The 15,927-nt window shown below is 43.2% G+C and overlaps 1 protein-coding gene across 2 annotated transcripts in view; it reads left to right on the plus strand.

Moving 5' to 3' along the window:
• Positions 1-14,192: 14,192 nt before the first annotated feature.
• Positions 14,193-15,927, plus strand: part of Eh (Eclosion hormone) — a 266,266-nt gene continuing 264,531 nt past the window's right edge. Inside the window, exon 1 of one of the 2 annotated variants that reach the window (XM_067776043.1) lies at positions 14,193-14,214. The gene's annotated coding sequence lies outside the window, so the exon portion shown is untranslated. Of the gene's footprint in view, positions 14,215-14,234; positions 14,733-15,927 lie in introns of those variants that run through there. The other variant, XM_067776034.1, reaches the window with a different exon arrangement.

Genomic DNA, 15,927 nt, shown 5'->3' on the forward strand with positions numbered 1-15,927 from the left:
ACGACACAATGGAATACTTAATTAATTTCTCGTTAGCAATTCTTTTGTGTTCTTTTCAGTTCAATAAACAAAAGAATTACTAATTAAACCTATATGATCGCTAGATAATATTTACTTTTTAATTGAAAAATATTTCATAGAGAGAAATATTAGCTATACTCACCTGGTTGCTATGGCCTCCAGTAAAATTTCAGGTGATCAATGGCCAATGGTCAATTTTTTGCAAATATTTCGCTTAATCAGACTTTCAAACTTCGTGCAATATCAAGTTGTAGGTACATCGTACAAAGGAAATAACGAAATTATGACAAATATTGAAATATGTAATGAGTTGTAGAATAAAAATGCACTTGCAAAAAAAAAAAAAAGAAAAAAAGTTTATTACATTCACTTTTTTTAGGTGTTTTCATGACAATATAAAATTTTAGGTTAGGTAATTACCATAACTCTTAAGTTTAGTGAAAGAGTTCCGAAGTGGTCTCTAAAAAGTCTCAAAATAAAGATTCTATTCCGAAATTGGTTTATAATAATTTCAAAGTAATTTAAAAATTACCTCTCAAAAATGGTTCTGAAAATAATTTCGGATTGGTCTTAAAATTTCCTTGACCCGATTTCGCAAATAAATCTGAAAATATTCTTTATCCCGATTCGATCTCGAAGCGGTCTTGATATGTTTTCCTCAACTATCTTGAAAAGAAGCCGTAAGTGATTACGAGATAGTCGTGAAATCTGAGAAACAATTTCGAAATTATGCCGCAACATCCCAATTTGGAGACCCCTCCGGGCATTATTTCTGGATGGTTTTCGTGATCCGTCCGGGATCCCGTCAGGGTAATGCCGGAGCTTTTTGTGGAATATTACGGGATCCTTTGCGGACCCTTCAGAGATCAATTCTGAATGGTTTTCGGGATCCGCCCAGAATTCCGTCTTAGTCCGCGATGCCGTCGGGGTTATTTCATGGCTTTCGATCATTTGGGGACCCTACCAGTTTATCAGCTCATTTAGTTATTTTTTTTTACTCTATTACAAATATAAAATACATTAGACAGAAATTTTTTTGAACAGATTGCTTGATAAACAAGCTAGCGTGAATAGCCCATATGTTTTATTTTGTCCTTGCGGACAGGGCCGCGGGTAAAGGCTAGTAATATTGTAAAGAATTTAGGGAAATTCTGCATATACCAAACCTTCTGCTAACGTTCGAATTGCTAAAGTGTTGAATAAATAACTCCAATATTCAATAATGCAAAATGGTCTTTATTAGACTAATTTAAGCTTCTTCACAATAACACTTATTCTTCACAACTAATTGCGTGTTTAAATCAAAACGATTACTGACTGCTCAGCTTTCGCTGGTTTTATACTCTCTGTTGCCTCTTTCACCCATTCATAGTCTCTCGCATAACCATATGCGTGTGTATATGTGAGTACTACTCTGGCTGATGATTACAACTGTTTGTGCGTATCTCTCCGTTGCCTTGTATGTATGTGAGTAAATGATGACTGATTTATTTAATAATCTTAGTGATATGAGTATCAGTTAGTGATGCTAATATTCATCACAATATTGTCACGGATATTAGCATCACTAAGCTATACCATCACTAAAGCGATGCTAAGGCATGCTAAGCGATATTTACGTCAATAATCAAATCATGTATACACATATATAAGGCAGCCGAGAGATGTCACACACAGATGCATTTACTTATACGCCTATGTGTGCGCGAGAGAATGTAAACTACAAACATTCACATCAATAATTCAATCATTATGTATCTACATAAACGAATAAATAATTGCGTCTACATATATGTACCATGTACGTATACGAGCAGCGGAGAGTCAATGCACTAACACATGCATATATCTGAGAAGTTTGAGAGCTACTGGACTAGTAGATTCTGGAAGCGCCTAAAAGATGTATAAAATTGTGCAATTTTAGTTATAGCTGAGAAGTTTGAGAGCTCATGGACAATGCTAGTAGATTCTAGAAAAATGCGAACGAGGAAACCAAAGAGTATAAAAGGCGACAGATGTAGAGGTGCTAAAATACAATTTGATTTGAGTTGTCAAGCAGTTACGACTAAGACGATATCTAGCAATAGCAGCATTATTTTGAAAGTCAGTTCATTTAAGCTATCAGTTTGGTTATTAAGCCAGCGAGTAGCAAAGTATAAGTGTTATTTTGAAGTACTTTAATAAAGGCCATTTTTCCATTATTCAATATTGGAGTTATTTATTCAACAGTTTAGTGATTCGAACTTAGAAGAGGACTGCAAATAAGGGGATTTGCAAGTAAATTCGTTACAATATTATAAATGCGAAACTTTGGATGTTTGGATGTTCAGACGTTTTTCTTTGTGACTCAATCACGCAAGAACGGCGGGACGGATTTGGATGAGATTTGGCACACATATAGCCAATAGTCTAGAAGGATCTATAAGCTTTATCTTATTGAAACAGGGAGGTTCCCGCCCCCTAGGAACAGTTATAATTTATTTATTACTAGCCTTTACCCGCGGTCCCGTCCGCAAGGAAAATTTTAAATATATGGGCTATTCGCGTTAGCCTGCTTATTATCTGTTTAAAATTTTGTTTTCTGTCTAATGCATTTTATTTTTGTAATTGAGTAAAAAAAAGAACTAAATGAGCTGATAACCTGATAGGATCCCAAATGATCCCGAAATTATCCAGAAAAATCTACGAAATGACGCCAACGCTATCGCGGACGGATCCCGAAAACCATCCAGAAATGCCCCGAAAGGGTCTCCAAAAGTTCCCCGAATAGTCCCAAAAAACCCGAAATGAGAGCGACACGATTCTAGACGTATCCAGAGAACCACACAGAACTGATCCCTGAAGGTGTTCCAAAATGATCCCGAAAAGGTTCCGAAATGACCCTGACGGGCTCCCGAGCGGATCTCAAAAACCATCCAGAAAATATCCAGGAAGGGTCCCTAAATTATCCCGACTAACTCCAGAAAAAGTTCCGAAATGGCTCCGAGGGGATCCACGATGGATCGCGAAAACCATACAGAAATGATTCCGGAAGGATTCCAAAATGATCCCGAGATAGTCCGGAATTGACCCAGATGGGATCCCGCACAGATCCAGAAATGATCCCGGAAGGGTGCAAAAACTATCCCGGAAAAGTAACATAAAACACCGAAATGGCTCCTACGGCATCCCGGACGGATCCAGAAATGATCTCGGAAGGGTCCCCAAATGATCCCAAAATGGTCCCGAAATGACCCTGATAGATCCGGCAAACCATCAAGAAATTATGCCGAAAGGGTCCCAAAATGATCCCGAAATAATACAGAAAAAGTCACGAAACGACCCCTAGAGGATCCCCAAATGATCCCGTATTAGCCCCGAAAAGGTCCCGAAATAACCCCGACGGGATCCCGGACAAATCCCGAAAACCATCCAGAAATGATGCCGGAAGGAATCCCAAATGATTCCGTAAAAGTCCCGCATTGACTCCGACGGGATCCCGAACGGATACCGAAAATCATCCAGAAGTGATGCCGGCAAGGTCCTCAAATGATCACCTAATAGTCCCGAAATGACCCTTAAGGGGTCATGAACGGATCCCATAAACCATCCAGAAATGATCCCGATATAGTCCCGAAATGACCCTGACGGGATCTCGAACGCACCCCTAAATGACCCTGACGGGATCCCGGACAGATCCCAAAATCCATCCAGAAATGATCTTGGGAGGGACCCCAAATGATCCCGAAAAAGTCCCGCAATGATTCCGAGGGGATCCTGATCGGATACCGAAAACTATCCAGAAGTGATGCCGGAAAGGTCCTCAAATGATCACCTAATAGCAAAATGACCCTGACGGCATCCCGGACTGATCCCAAAATCCATCCAGAAATGATCTTGGGAAGGTCCCAAAATTATCCCGAAATAGTCTAGGAAAAGTTCAGAAATTACCCTGACGGGTTCCCGGACGAATCCTGAAAGCCATCTCTAAATGATCCCGAAAAAGTCCCGAAATGACCCTGACTGGACCCCGAAAGGATCCCGAAAACTATCCAGAAATGATGCCGGAAATGTCCTCAAATGATCACCTAATAGTTTCGAAAAGACCCTGACGGGATCCCGAACGGATCCCGACAACTATCTAGAAATGATGCCGAAAGGGCCCGCAAATGATCCCGTATTAGTCGAGAAAAAGTCCCGAAATGAACCCGACGGGATGCCGGACGAATCCCAAAAACCATCCAGAAATGATGCCGGAAGGGACACCAAATGATCCCGAAAAAGTCCCGCAATAATTCCGACGGGATCCTGAGCGGATACCGAAAACCATCCAGAAGTGATGCCGAAAAGGTCCTCAAATGATCACCTAATAGTCCCAAAATGACCCTGACGGCATCCCGGACAGATCCCGAAATCCATCCAGAAATGATCTTGGGAGGGTCCCAAAATTATCCCGAAATAATCTGGGAAAAGTCCAGAAATTACCCTGACGCATCCCGGACGAATCGTGAAAACCAATCTTAAATGATGCCGAAAAAGTCCCGAAATGACCCTGATGGGACCCGGAAAGGATCCCGAAAACTAACCAGAAATGATGCCGGAAAGGTCCACAAATGATCTCCCAATAGTTCCGAAAAGACCCGAAGGGTCCGCAAATGATCCCGTATTAGTCGAGAAAAAGTCCCGAAATGACCCCGACGGGATCCCGGACGAATCCCAAAAACCATCCCGAAATGATGCCGGTAGGTATCCCAAATGATCCCGAAATAATCCCGAAATGACCTCGTCGGCATCCCGGACGGATACCGAAAATTATCCAGAAATGATGCCGGAAAGGTCCACAAATGATCCCCTAATAGTCCCGAAATTATCCTGATGGGATCCCGGACGGATCCCGAAAACCATCCAGAAATGATGCCGGAAGAGCCCCCAAATGATCCCGAAAAAGTCCCCAAATGACCCCGACGATATCCCGGACGGATCCCGAAAAGCATCCAGAAATGATGCCGGAAGAGCCCCCAAATGATCCCGAAAAAGTCCCCAAATGACTCCGACGAGATCCCGCACGGATCCCGAAAACCATCCAGAAATGATGCCGGAAGAGCCCCAAATGATCCCGAAAAAGTCCCCAAATGACCCCGACATACTCCAGAAAAGGTTCCGAAATGGCTCCGAGGGAATCAACGACGGATCGCGAAAACCATACAGAAATGATTCCGGAAGGATCCCAAAATGATCCCGAAATAGTCCGGAAATGACCCAGATGGGATCCAGCACAGATCCAGAAATGATCCCGGAAAAGTAACGAAAAATTCCGAAATGGCTCCTACGGCATCCCGGACGGATCCAGAAATGATCTCGGAAGGGTCCCCAAATGATCCCAAAATGGTCCCGAAATGACCCTGATGGATCCGGCAAACCATCAAGAAATTATGCCGGAAGGGTCCCCAAATGATCCCGAAATAAAACAGAAAAAGTCACGAAACGACCCCTAGAGGATCCCCAAATGATCCCGTATTAGCCCCGAAAAAGTCCCAAAATGACCCTGACGGGATCCCGAAAGTATTCCGAAAACAATACAGAAATGATTCCGGAAAGGTCCTCAAATGATCCCCTAATATTCCCGAAATGGCTGTGACGGGATCCCGACAACTATCCAGAAATGATGCCGAAAGGGTCCGCAAATGATCCCGTATTAGTCGAAAAAAAGTCCCGAAAGGACCACGACGGGATCCCCGACGAATCCCAAAAACCATCCAGAAATGATGCCGGTAGGTATCCCAAAGGATCCCGAAATAGTCCCGAAATGACCTCGTCGGCATCCCGGACGGATCCCAAAAATTATCCAGAAATGATGCCGGAAAGGTTCCCAAATGATCCCCTAATAGTCCCGAAATTACCCTAATGGGATCCCGGACGGATCCCGAAAACCATCCAGAAATGATGCCGAAAGGGTTCCCAAATGATCCCGTATTAGTCGCGAAAAAGTCCCGAAATGACCCCGACGGGATCCCGGACGGATCCCGAAAACAATCCAGAAATGATGCCGAAAGGGTTCCCAAATGATCCCGTATTAGTCGCGAAAAAGTCCCGAAATGACCCCGACGGGATCCCGGACGGATCCCGAAAACCATCCAGAAATGATGCCGGATGAGCCCCAAAATGATCCCGAAAAAGTCCCCAAATGACCCGACGAGATCCCGGACGGATCCCGAAAACCATCCAGAAATGATGCCGGAAGAGCCCCCAAATGATCCCGAAAAAGTCCCCATATGACCCCGACGAGATCCCGCACGGATCCCGAAAACCATCCAGAAATGATGCCGGAAGGGTCCCCAAATGATCGCGAAATAGTCCCGAAATGATTCCGGAATAGTCCCAAAAATGTTCCAAAATAACCCCGACGGGATCCCGGACGGATCCCGTAAACTATACAGAAATGATCCCGGAAGGGTCCCAAAATGATCCCGAAATAGTCCCGAAAAAGTCCCGAAATTACCCCGGCGTAATCCCGGACCGATCCCGAAAACCATCCAGAAATGATCCCGGAAGGGTCTCGATATGACCCTTACGGGATTACAAATAAGGTGAAGCTAATTATAAAACCATGTTAATAAGGCAGCAGGCGCATTGGAGCGAATAAAAAGTTAGATAGAAACATACAGGTAAAGCTAATAAAAGCGTGCTAATAAAAACAATTGATGGAGTGCGGATGGCGGGAGTAGAGGAGAGGACCACTGATCGTTCCTCCAAAATTGTCTAGATCTCGTTCTGTATGTACCAGATACCAAAAACTATTGATTTAGGAGAAAATTTAGATTGAGTTATAACAATTTATGGATTTTACCCCAGAGGGGGAGATAAAGGGGGCGGGCGGAGGGTGTCACTGCTTACTTTGTAAGCCCTCGACTTATTTGACCCCTTGAGTCTGTGATATTGGTGAAGGCCAGTATACGTAAAGTTATAATGTGTAAAAATTATGAAAAATAATTTCTCGAAGGGGTCGTGGGACCCTCACCTCTCTTTCCATATTCGAAAAAAATTTCGCTAGTAGACTACTGTCTGTGTCCCAAATTTCATCAAAATCCGTGTAGCCATTCTGGCGTGATTCAGTCGCAAAGGCGAAAAAATATAATAATTAAATTATAACTGTTCCTAGGGGGCGGGGACCACGCCCCTTTTCAAAAATATATAGCTAGTAGATCCTTCTAGACTATTGGCTATATGTGTGCAAAATTTCATCCAAATCGGTCCAGCTGTTCTTGCGTTATTGAGTCACAAAGACAAACGTCTGGACAAACATCCAAACATCCAAACATCTTAACATCCAAACTTTCCCATTTATAATATATACTAGCCTTTACCCGCGGCCCCGTCCGCAAGGAGAAAATAAAATATATGTGCTATTCGCGTTAGCCTGTTTATCAAGTTGTCTGTTTAAAAATTTTTTCTGTCAATGTATTTTATTTTTTAATACAGTAAAAAAAAAAAACTAACTGAGCTGATGGGCACGCTTACATGAATAGTACAATACACTTTTTTCGAATTAAAAAAAATACATTTTGTTTCTAAGTTAAATTAATTGATATGACAGGGGTGAAATAATTACTACTCATAGAACAAAGGAGTGAAACTACAATTAGCTAAAACCAAAAAGAAGTTTTTAAATAAAAGCAGTGTTGCTTTTTCGGGTATTTAGTTGGTTAAAATATTACAAAAATTTTAATTATAGTTGTAATAGTTCGTTACAGGATTCATTTAAAAATAGAAGGAAAAAGCTGTGATATATTAAAGATAAAACATACAGAATTTTAATTACGAATAATTTGCCGTAAATCCACGGCCATGTGTGCTGAATTACCGGTTTCGAAGAGACGTAAAATGATCCCGGAAGTGTCCCTAAATGACACCAAATAGTCACGAAATGATGCCGACGGGATCCTGGACAAATCTCGAAAACTATCCAGAAATGATGCCGGAAGGGTCCCAAAATAATCCCGAAGTAGTCACGAAAAGTCCCGAAATGACCCTGACGGGATCCCGGACGGATCCCGAAAACCATTCAGATTTGATTCATGAACGGTCCACAAATGATCCCGAAAATCGCCCAGAAATTATCCCGGAGGAGTCCCAAAATGATTCCGAAATAGTAGTCACGAAAAAGGCCCTAAATGACCCTGACGGGATCCCGAAAACCATCCAGAAATGACTCTGAAGGGATCCCCAAATGATCCCGGAAAAGTCCACAAACCATCCAGAATTGATCTCTGAAGGTTCCGCAAATGATCCCGAAATAGTCCCGAAAGTCACGAAAAACTCAGACCCATCCCGAAAATCATGAAGAAATTATCCTGGAAGGGTCCCAAAATTACCCCGAAATAACTCCGACGGGATCCCGGACAGATCCCGAAAATCATCCAGAACTGAGCTCTGAAACGTCCGCAAATAATCCAGAAATAGTCCGGAAAAAGTCCCGAAAAAACTCCGTCGGGATCCCGGACAGATCCCGAAAATCCCCCAGAAATTTTGCCGGAGGGGTCCCAAAATGATTCCGAAATAGTCCCGAAAAAGTCCCGAAATGACCTTGAGGGGATCCCAGACCGATACCGAAAACCATCCAGAATTGATCTCTAAAGGGTCCGCAATTTATCCCAGATAAAGTCGCGAAAAAACTACGAATGGATCCCGAACAGATCCCGAAAATCATAGAGAAATTATCCCGGAAGGGTCCCAAAATGATCCCGAAATAGTCCCGAAAAGGCGCGAAATAACCCTGACGGGATCCCGGACGGATCCCGACAACCACCCAGAAATGATCTTTAAGGGCAACTGACCCCGAAATAGTCGTGAAAGTCCCGAAATTACCCCGACGGGATCCCGAAAACCATCCAGAAATTAGCCCTGAAGGATCCCCAAATGATCCAAGAACAGTCTCGAAATTCGCTGACATTTTCCCGAAAAAGTAAAAAAATAAACCCGACGGGATCTCGGACGGATCCCGAAAACGATCCAGAAATGATGCCGGAAGGGACCCCAAATGATCCCGAAAAATTCCCGAAATTCCCCCGATGGGATCCCGGACGGATCCCGGATCATCCAGAAATGATGCCGGTTGGTACCCCAAAATGATCCCGAAATAGGCCAGAAATGACCCCGTCGGGATCCCGGACGGATCCCCAAAAGTATACAGAAATGATGCTGGAAGGTGAAATGATCCCCTTAAAGAAAGATGAAAAATAAAATGATCCCCTTATAGTTCCGAAATGATCCTGACGGGCTTCCCGACGGATCCCGGAAACTATCCAGAAATGATGCCGGAAAGGTTCCCAAGTTATCCCCAAATAGTCCCGAAATTACCCTGACGGTATCCCGGACGGATCACGAAAACCATCCGGAAATGATGGCGAAAGGGTCCCCAAATGATCCCGCATTAGTCGCGGGTTCCGAAATGACCCCCTGATGGGGTCCCCGAAGGATCCCGGAAACTATCCAGAAATGATGCCGGAAAGGTTCCCAAGTTATCCCCAAATAGTCCCGAAATTACCCTGACGGTATCCCGGACGGATACCAAAAACCATCTAGAAAAGTGGCCGGAGGATACCCCAAATGATCCCGAAAAAGTCCTGAAATGATCCAGACGGGATCCCGGACGAATCCCGAAAACTATCCGTCTAGGTACCCCAAATGATCCCGAAATAGTCCCGAAATTACCCCGCCGGGATCACGGGCGAATCCCGAAAAAGTCCTGAAATGACCCCGACGGGATTCCGTACGGATCCCGAAAATCATCCAGAAATGATGAAGGTAGGTACCCAAATGATCCCGAAATAGTCCCGAAATGATCCCGGACGGATCCCGAAAACCAACCAGAAATGATGCCGGTAGGTACCCCAAATGGTCCCGATATGACCCCATCGGGATCCCGAACGGATCCCTAAAACTATCCAGAAATGATGCCGGAAAGGTCCCCAAATAATCTCCTAATAGTCCCGAAATTACGCCGACGGAATCCCGGACGGATCCGGAAACTATCCAGAAATGATGCCGGAGGAGACCCCAAATGATCCCGCTAAAGTCCCAAAAAGACCCCGACAGGATCCCGGACGGATCCCGTAAACCATCCAGAAATGATGCCGGTAGGTACCCCAAATGGTCCCGATATGACCCCGTCGGGATCCCGAACGGATCCCTAAAACTATCCAGAAATGATGCCGAAAGGGTCCCCAAATTATCCTGTATTAGTCGAGAAAAAGTTCCGAATGACTCCAACGTGATCCCGGACGGATCCCGAAAACCATCTAGAAATGATGCCGGAAGAGATCCCAAATGATCCCGCAAAAGTCCGAAAATGACCCCAACAGGATCCCGGACGGATCCCGAAAACCATACAGAAATGATGCCGGAAGAGACCCCAAATGATCCCGCAAAAGTCCCAAAATGACCCCGACAGGATCCCGGACGGATCCCGAAAACCATCCAGAAATGATGCCGGGAGAGACCCCAAATGATCCCGCAAAAGTCCCAAAATGACCCCGACAGGATCCCGGACGGATCCCGTAAGCCATCCAGAAATGATGCCGGAGGAGACCCCAAATGATCCCGCTAAAGTCGCAAAATGACCCCGACAGGGTCCCGGACGGATCCCGAAAACCATACAGAAATGATGCCGGAAGAGACCTCAAATGATCTCGCAAAAGTCCCAAAATGACCCCGACGGGATCCCGGATGGATCCCGAAAACCATCTAGAAATGATGCCGGAAGGTAGCCCAAATGATGCCGTAATAGTCCCGAAATGACATCGACGGGATCCCGGACGGATCCCGAAAACCATCCAGAAATGATGCCGGAAGAGACCCCAAATGATCCCGCAAAAGTCCCAAAATAACCCCGACAGGATCCCGGACGGAACCCGAAAACCATCCAGAAATGATGCCGGAATGGACCCCAAATGGTCCCGAAATGACACCGACGGGATCCCGGACGGATCCCGAAAACCATCCAGAAATGATGCCGGAAGAGACCCCAAATGATCCCGCAAAAGTCCCAAAATAACCCCGACAGGATCCCGGACGGATCCCGAAAACCATCCAGAAATGATGCCGGAATGGACCCCAAATGGTTCCGAAATGACACCGACGGGATCCCGGACGGATCCCGTAAACCATCCAGAAATGATGCCGGAAGATACCCCTAATGATCCCGAAATAAGCCCGAAATGGTCCCGACGTGATCCCGGACGGATCCCTAAAACCATCCAGGAATGATTACGGAAAGGACCCAAACTGACCCGAAAAAGTCCCGTAATGATCCCGGAAACCATCAAGAATTTATCTCTCGAAGGTACGCAAATGATCCCGAAAGTACCCCGACGGGATCCCGGACGGATCCCGAAAACTATCCAGAAATGATGCCGGAAGGGTCCCCAAATGATCGCGAAATAGTCCTGAAATGATTCCGGAATAGTCCCGAAAATGTCCCAAAATAACCCCGACGGGATCCCGGACGGATCCCGAAAACTATACAGAAATGATCCCGGAAGGGTCCCAAAATGATCCCGAAATAGTCCCGAAAAAGTCCCGAAATTACCCCGGCGTAATCCCGGACCGATTCCGAAAACCATCCAGAAATGATCCCGGAGGGTCTCGATATGACCCTTACGAGATTACAAATAAGGTGAAGCTAATTATAAAACCATGTTAATAAGGCAGCAGGCGCATTGGAGCGAATAAAAAGTTACATAGAAACATACAGGTAAAGCTAATAAAAGCGTGCTAATAAAAACAATTGATGGAGGGCGGATGGCGGGAGTAGAGGAGAGGACCACTGATCGTTCCTCCAAAATTGTCTAGATCTCGTTCTGTATGTACCAGATACCAAAAACTATTGATTTAGGAGAAAATTTATATTGAGTTATAACAATTTATAGATTTTACACCAGAGGGGGAGATAAAAGAGGGGGCGAGCGGGCGGAGGGTGTCACTGCTTACTTTGTAAGCCCTCGACTTATTTGACCCCTTGAGTCTGTGATATTGGTGAAGGCCAGTATACGTAAAGTTATAATGTGTAAAAATTATGAAAAATAATTTCTCGAAGGGGTGGTGGGACCCCCACCCCTCTTTCCATGTTCGAAAAAAATTTCGCTAGTAGACTACTGTCTGTGTCCCAAATTTCATCAAAATCCGTGTAGCCATTCTGGCGTGATTCAGTCGCAAAGACGAAAAAATATAATAATTAAATTATAACTGTTCCTAGGGGGCGGGGACCACGCCCCGTTTGAAAAATATATAGCTAGTAGATCCTTCTAGACTATTGGCTATATGTGTGCAAAATTTCATCCAAATCGGTCCAGCCGTTCTTGCGTTATTGAGTCACAAAGACAAACGTCTGGACAAACATCCAAACATCCAAACATCCAAACATCCAAACATCCAAACATCTTAACATCCAAACATCCAAACATCTTAACATCCAAACTTTCCCATTTATAATATATATTAGATTAGATATTTTTTCGTTTTTGTGATTGAATCACGCCAGAACGGCTACACGGATTTTGTAAAATTTGGGACACAGCCAAAAGTCTTTTGCCGAAATTTTTTTCGAACATGGGAAGAGGGGGATTGGTCACACGACCCCTTCGAACAATTACTTTTTAATAATTTTTACACATTCTAACTTTACGTATACTGACCTTCACTAATATTACAAACTCTGTTACGTAGCTGACTGTTTGGGTGGTGAGGAGCGGCGGCAAGCAGGTATGCTTGCGGGCCCAGGCTAGCTCCTCGTCTTGGGTGGGGTATTGCACCACCGACCTCACCCGCAGCCACAAGAACAAATTTGGGGTTCATACCTGCATGATGGAGAAAAAGGAGGGAGGTAAAAAGCTGGAAAGAGATAGAAATAAACGTGAGGGGCAAAGTTAGAAGGGGAAAGCATAGGGGACAGAAACAGCTGGAGGCCTGTCCTGTCAGGTGGAGTCTACCCTCCCTCTGCAGTGCAACTTGTACTGCACCGTGGGCACTGTGCTGACTCCGGTTTACCTTACAGTGCCCCCAAACCTGTCATGGATCTGTCCCCTGTCACTCAGTCATTTTCCCTAGACACTCACCTTCACCGAACCTTTACGCGCACAAGCGCAGCACCCACACCAAATATTTTCAACCTAGCCCTGCATAATGATTACATTCAAATTTCATCCAAACATATTAACAATTTTTATTCATGACTTCAATTTCCTTAGTCTCTAAAAGAAAACGATTAGTTTAACCGATAGGTGATAATCTTATATAAAACTTAAATTAACTTTCAACTAATGAAGACGCTGCTTGGTTCTTAGCCTGCCCTAATGACAATATATTATTGTACAATTCAATTAGTGAACCAGAAACTCTAACTTCAAATAAATTCAAACTAAGCTAGACTTATTCCGACCCTCCTTACTGCCTTCTCATTAACCAATTTCTTAACAAGTTAGATTCCAATTCCAAAGGGTGCAGAAAAAAAATAACAAAGCAAAAAAATTCACTGTAGAAGTTCAAACCTCTGCCTTTTGTTACTGACCCCCCCTAATATCTTAATACTTACAGTCAGTGGATTCAAATCCTAAAGATATAATTCCGAATTCATAAACGCGTAAACGATATAAGCTAAAAAAAGGAAATGAAAAAGACAAAACCCTAATCCCTGACCTACCGTAAATGGACAAATAGAAGGAAGGAAAAAAAAAACTAAAAGCAATTGAGTTTGCAAGCAGATAGGTAAAATATGTATGTTTGTATAATTGTCGTAATTATGTATGGACATATATTCAAACTTTTTTTTTTCTTTCTTTCCTGATCTTCTGTTTTCTCAAGATCAGTGAATAGATCTCAATACATGTTCATACATATGTACGCTGCTATAAACATAAACACCAAATTCTTTGATTGCACTCACCGGTCTGTCGTTCTCCAACGGCGCCGCTCAGTTGAGTAGATACCTGTGCTGAAAGGGAGAAGAAAAGACTCAAACATACATTTGTCACTCAATTACTCAGCAAGATCACTCGTTGGTGATCTTGGAGAATCGTTTAGTTGGTAGTATGAAATCTGTAGTTGCGGTGGCGGTGTAAAAAAAAGAAATGTGCATAAAAACAACAATTTTAATAAAATAGACAGCTGTTGCCCGCTTGCACAGCTAGAAACCAGGTTTTGGTGCCGATGAAAGGCAGGGTAATTTACCAAATCTTAAGTTGGGAAACATTTTAGGTGGCCAAAAGCTTAAGACAATTGGGGTGTTGTTATCCTAAATCAAAGAAGCCACATGGGCTTGTGGAGCTAGGGAAGGATTTCCATGAAGTTCTAAGTAAAGCAGGGAGGAGCTAAAATTGAAGATAAAAGCAAAGAAAAGCAAAAGTTATAGGAAATATCTGGCGGATTGGAATTCTAATAACGAATGTCAAAAAAAGGAATCAAGTTGAAAAAAAAAGAAAAATTAAACCCAAAGGAAACGAAATGAGCGTAATGCATAGGTACAAAAAGGTGAAATGAATAGAATTATGAAAGATGGAAGAACAGAATTAATGTCGTAAAAAAAACAAAAAAAAAAAAATAAAAGGTGAATATTTAAAAAAAAAACCTGAAAACTTGTAGACAAGCACGGAAATTTATGCCCCTAACATTTACAAGTGGGTTATAGGCAAAAAAAAAAAATGTGAAATTGTGTATGACTAATTTTAAACCCCCAAAAGGTAAGACCTAAAGTTGAAATATAACTAATGTACACCCCATATGCCCCTTAAACCCTCTTTACCCTTTTATCTAGGTTTATGAACATCCGAAATTATGCACAAAATCACAACAGTGTACGTATAAATACAATATCAAAAAAAAAATTCAATTTAATTGCTGTTGTTGTTGGCCCTTGATGGCTCCTGCGATTGTCTCAATAATGTTGCTGAAAATGTCGTAGTGGTTGTTGCTGCGATTTTAGACCAAGTGGATGTAGCATCAAGATAGGTTAACTAGGTTCGTTTTGATTGTGTTGCCGGTGGATTTTGTGCGTGTTGTTGTTGCTGTAACTAAAATTGGTTGTAATTGTTGCTGTCGTTGAGGTCGGTTTGTTGCCAATACGAAGTGTTATTGCAGCGGTTTGCGTCAGTATAACACTGATGTACGCTGCCAATTGAAAGAGTTGTGGTTGTTGCTGTGGTGCGCTTAACAATATAAAAAAATGTCGTTGTGGCGGTCGTTGGTTGTTCGGGCTGGGTGCCGCCAAATGGCACGGTTTGTAGTGGTTGTTGCGTGGCCGATATGCCGGAGATGGCTGTGCCCAGTGGGTTCTACCAACTAGCAGAGTGACCTAGAATTAGGAGAAAAGAATAAAAAATCAAACTTTACTAAGTAAAATATATGTCGAGCTTTAAAAATTCATCAACCGTATTTATGCATACACTTCTTGTTTGCATGCTCATATACTCACCTTACATACATATATTTGTATGTAGGCTTATGTATATGCTTGCAATTTTGATTTGGGCTTGCTTAGGAGATGGACTAGGTTAATGTCCCAGCTCCCGTCGAGCACGCCTATGAAAACAAACAAACTGGAGGTGGACTTACCTGGATCTGGCTGGCTGCTTATCGCCTTTTGGTGAGGGTTTGGTTGATTCGGCGGTACATATCCCGAAACTATACTTTACGGCGCGGCACGCACAATTTAAGAAAACTTCTTTTTTTTTTCTTTACAAAATGGTAACTATGCGGTTTAATTCGCGCACTTTAACCGAATTTCTTCACGCACTTTTTAAATGATTACTTCTTTGGCAACCACCACTGGACACTGTTAAAAATGTACTTTTGGCCCGTTGCCTAACGTTTTGCCTTTTTATCTCTACCGCCGTGGTAAGGAAAGTTACCCAAAACGGATAGTTTTAACACATACAA

The sequence above is a fragment of the Eurosta solidaginis genome, chromosome 1 (genome assembly GCF_040869045.1).
Source record: "Eurosta solidaginis isolate ZX-2024a chromosome 1, ASM4086904v1, whole genome shotgun sequence".
In the NCBI taxonomy this organism is placed as follows: domain Eukaryota; kingdom Metazoa; phylum Arthropoda; class Insecta; order Diptera; family Tephritidae; genus Eurosta; species Eurosta solidaginis.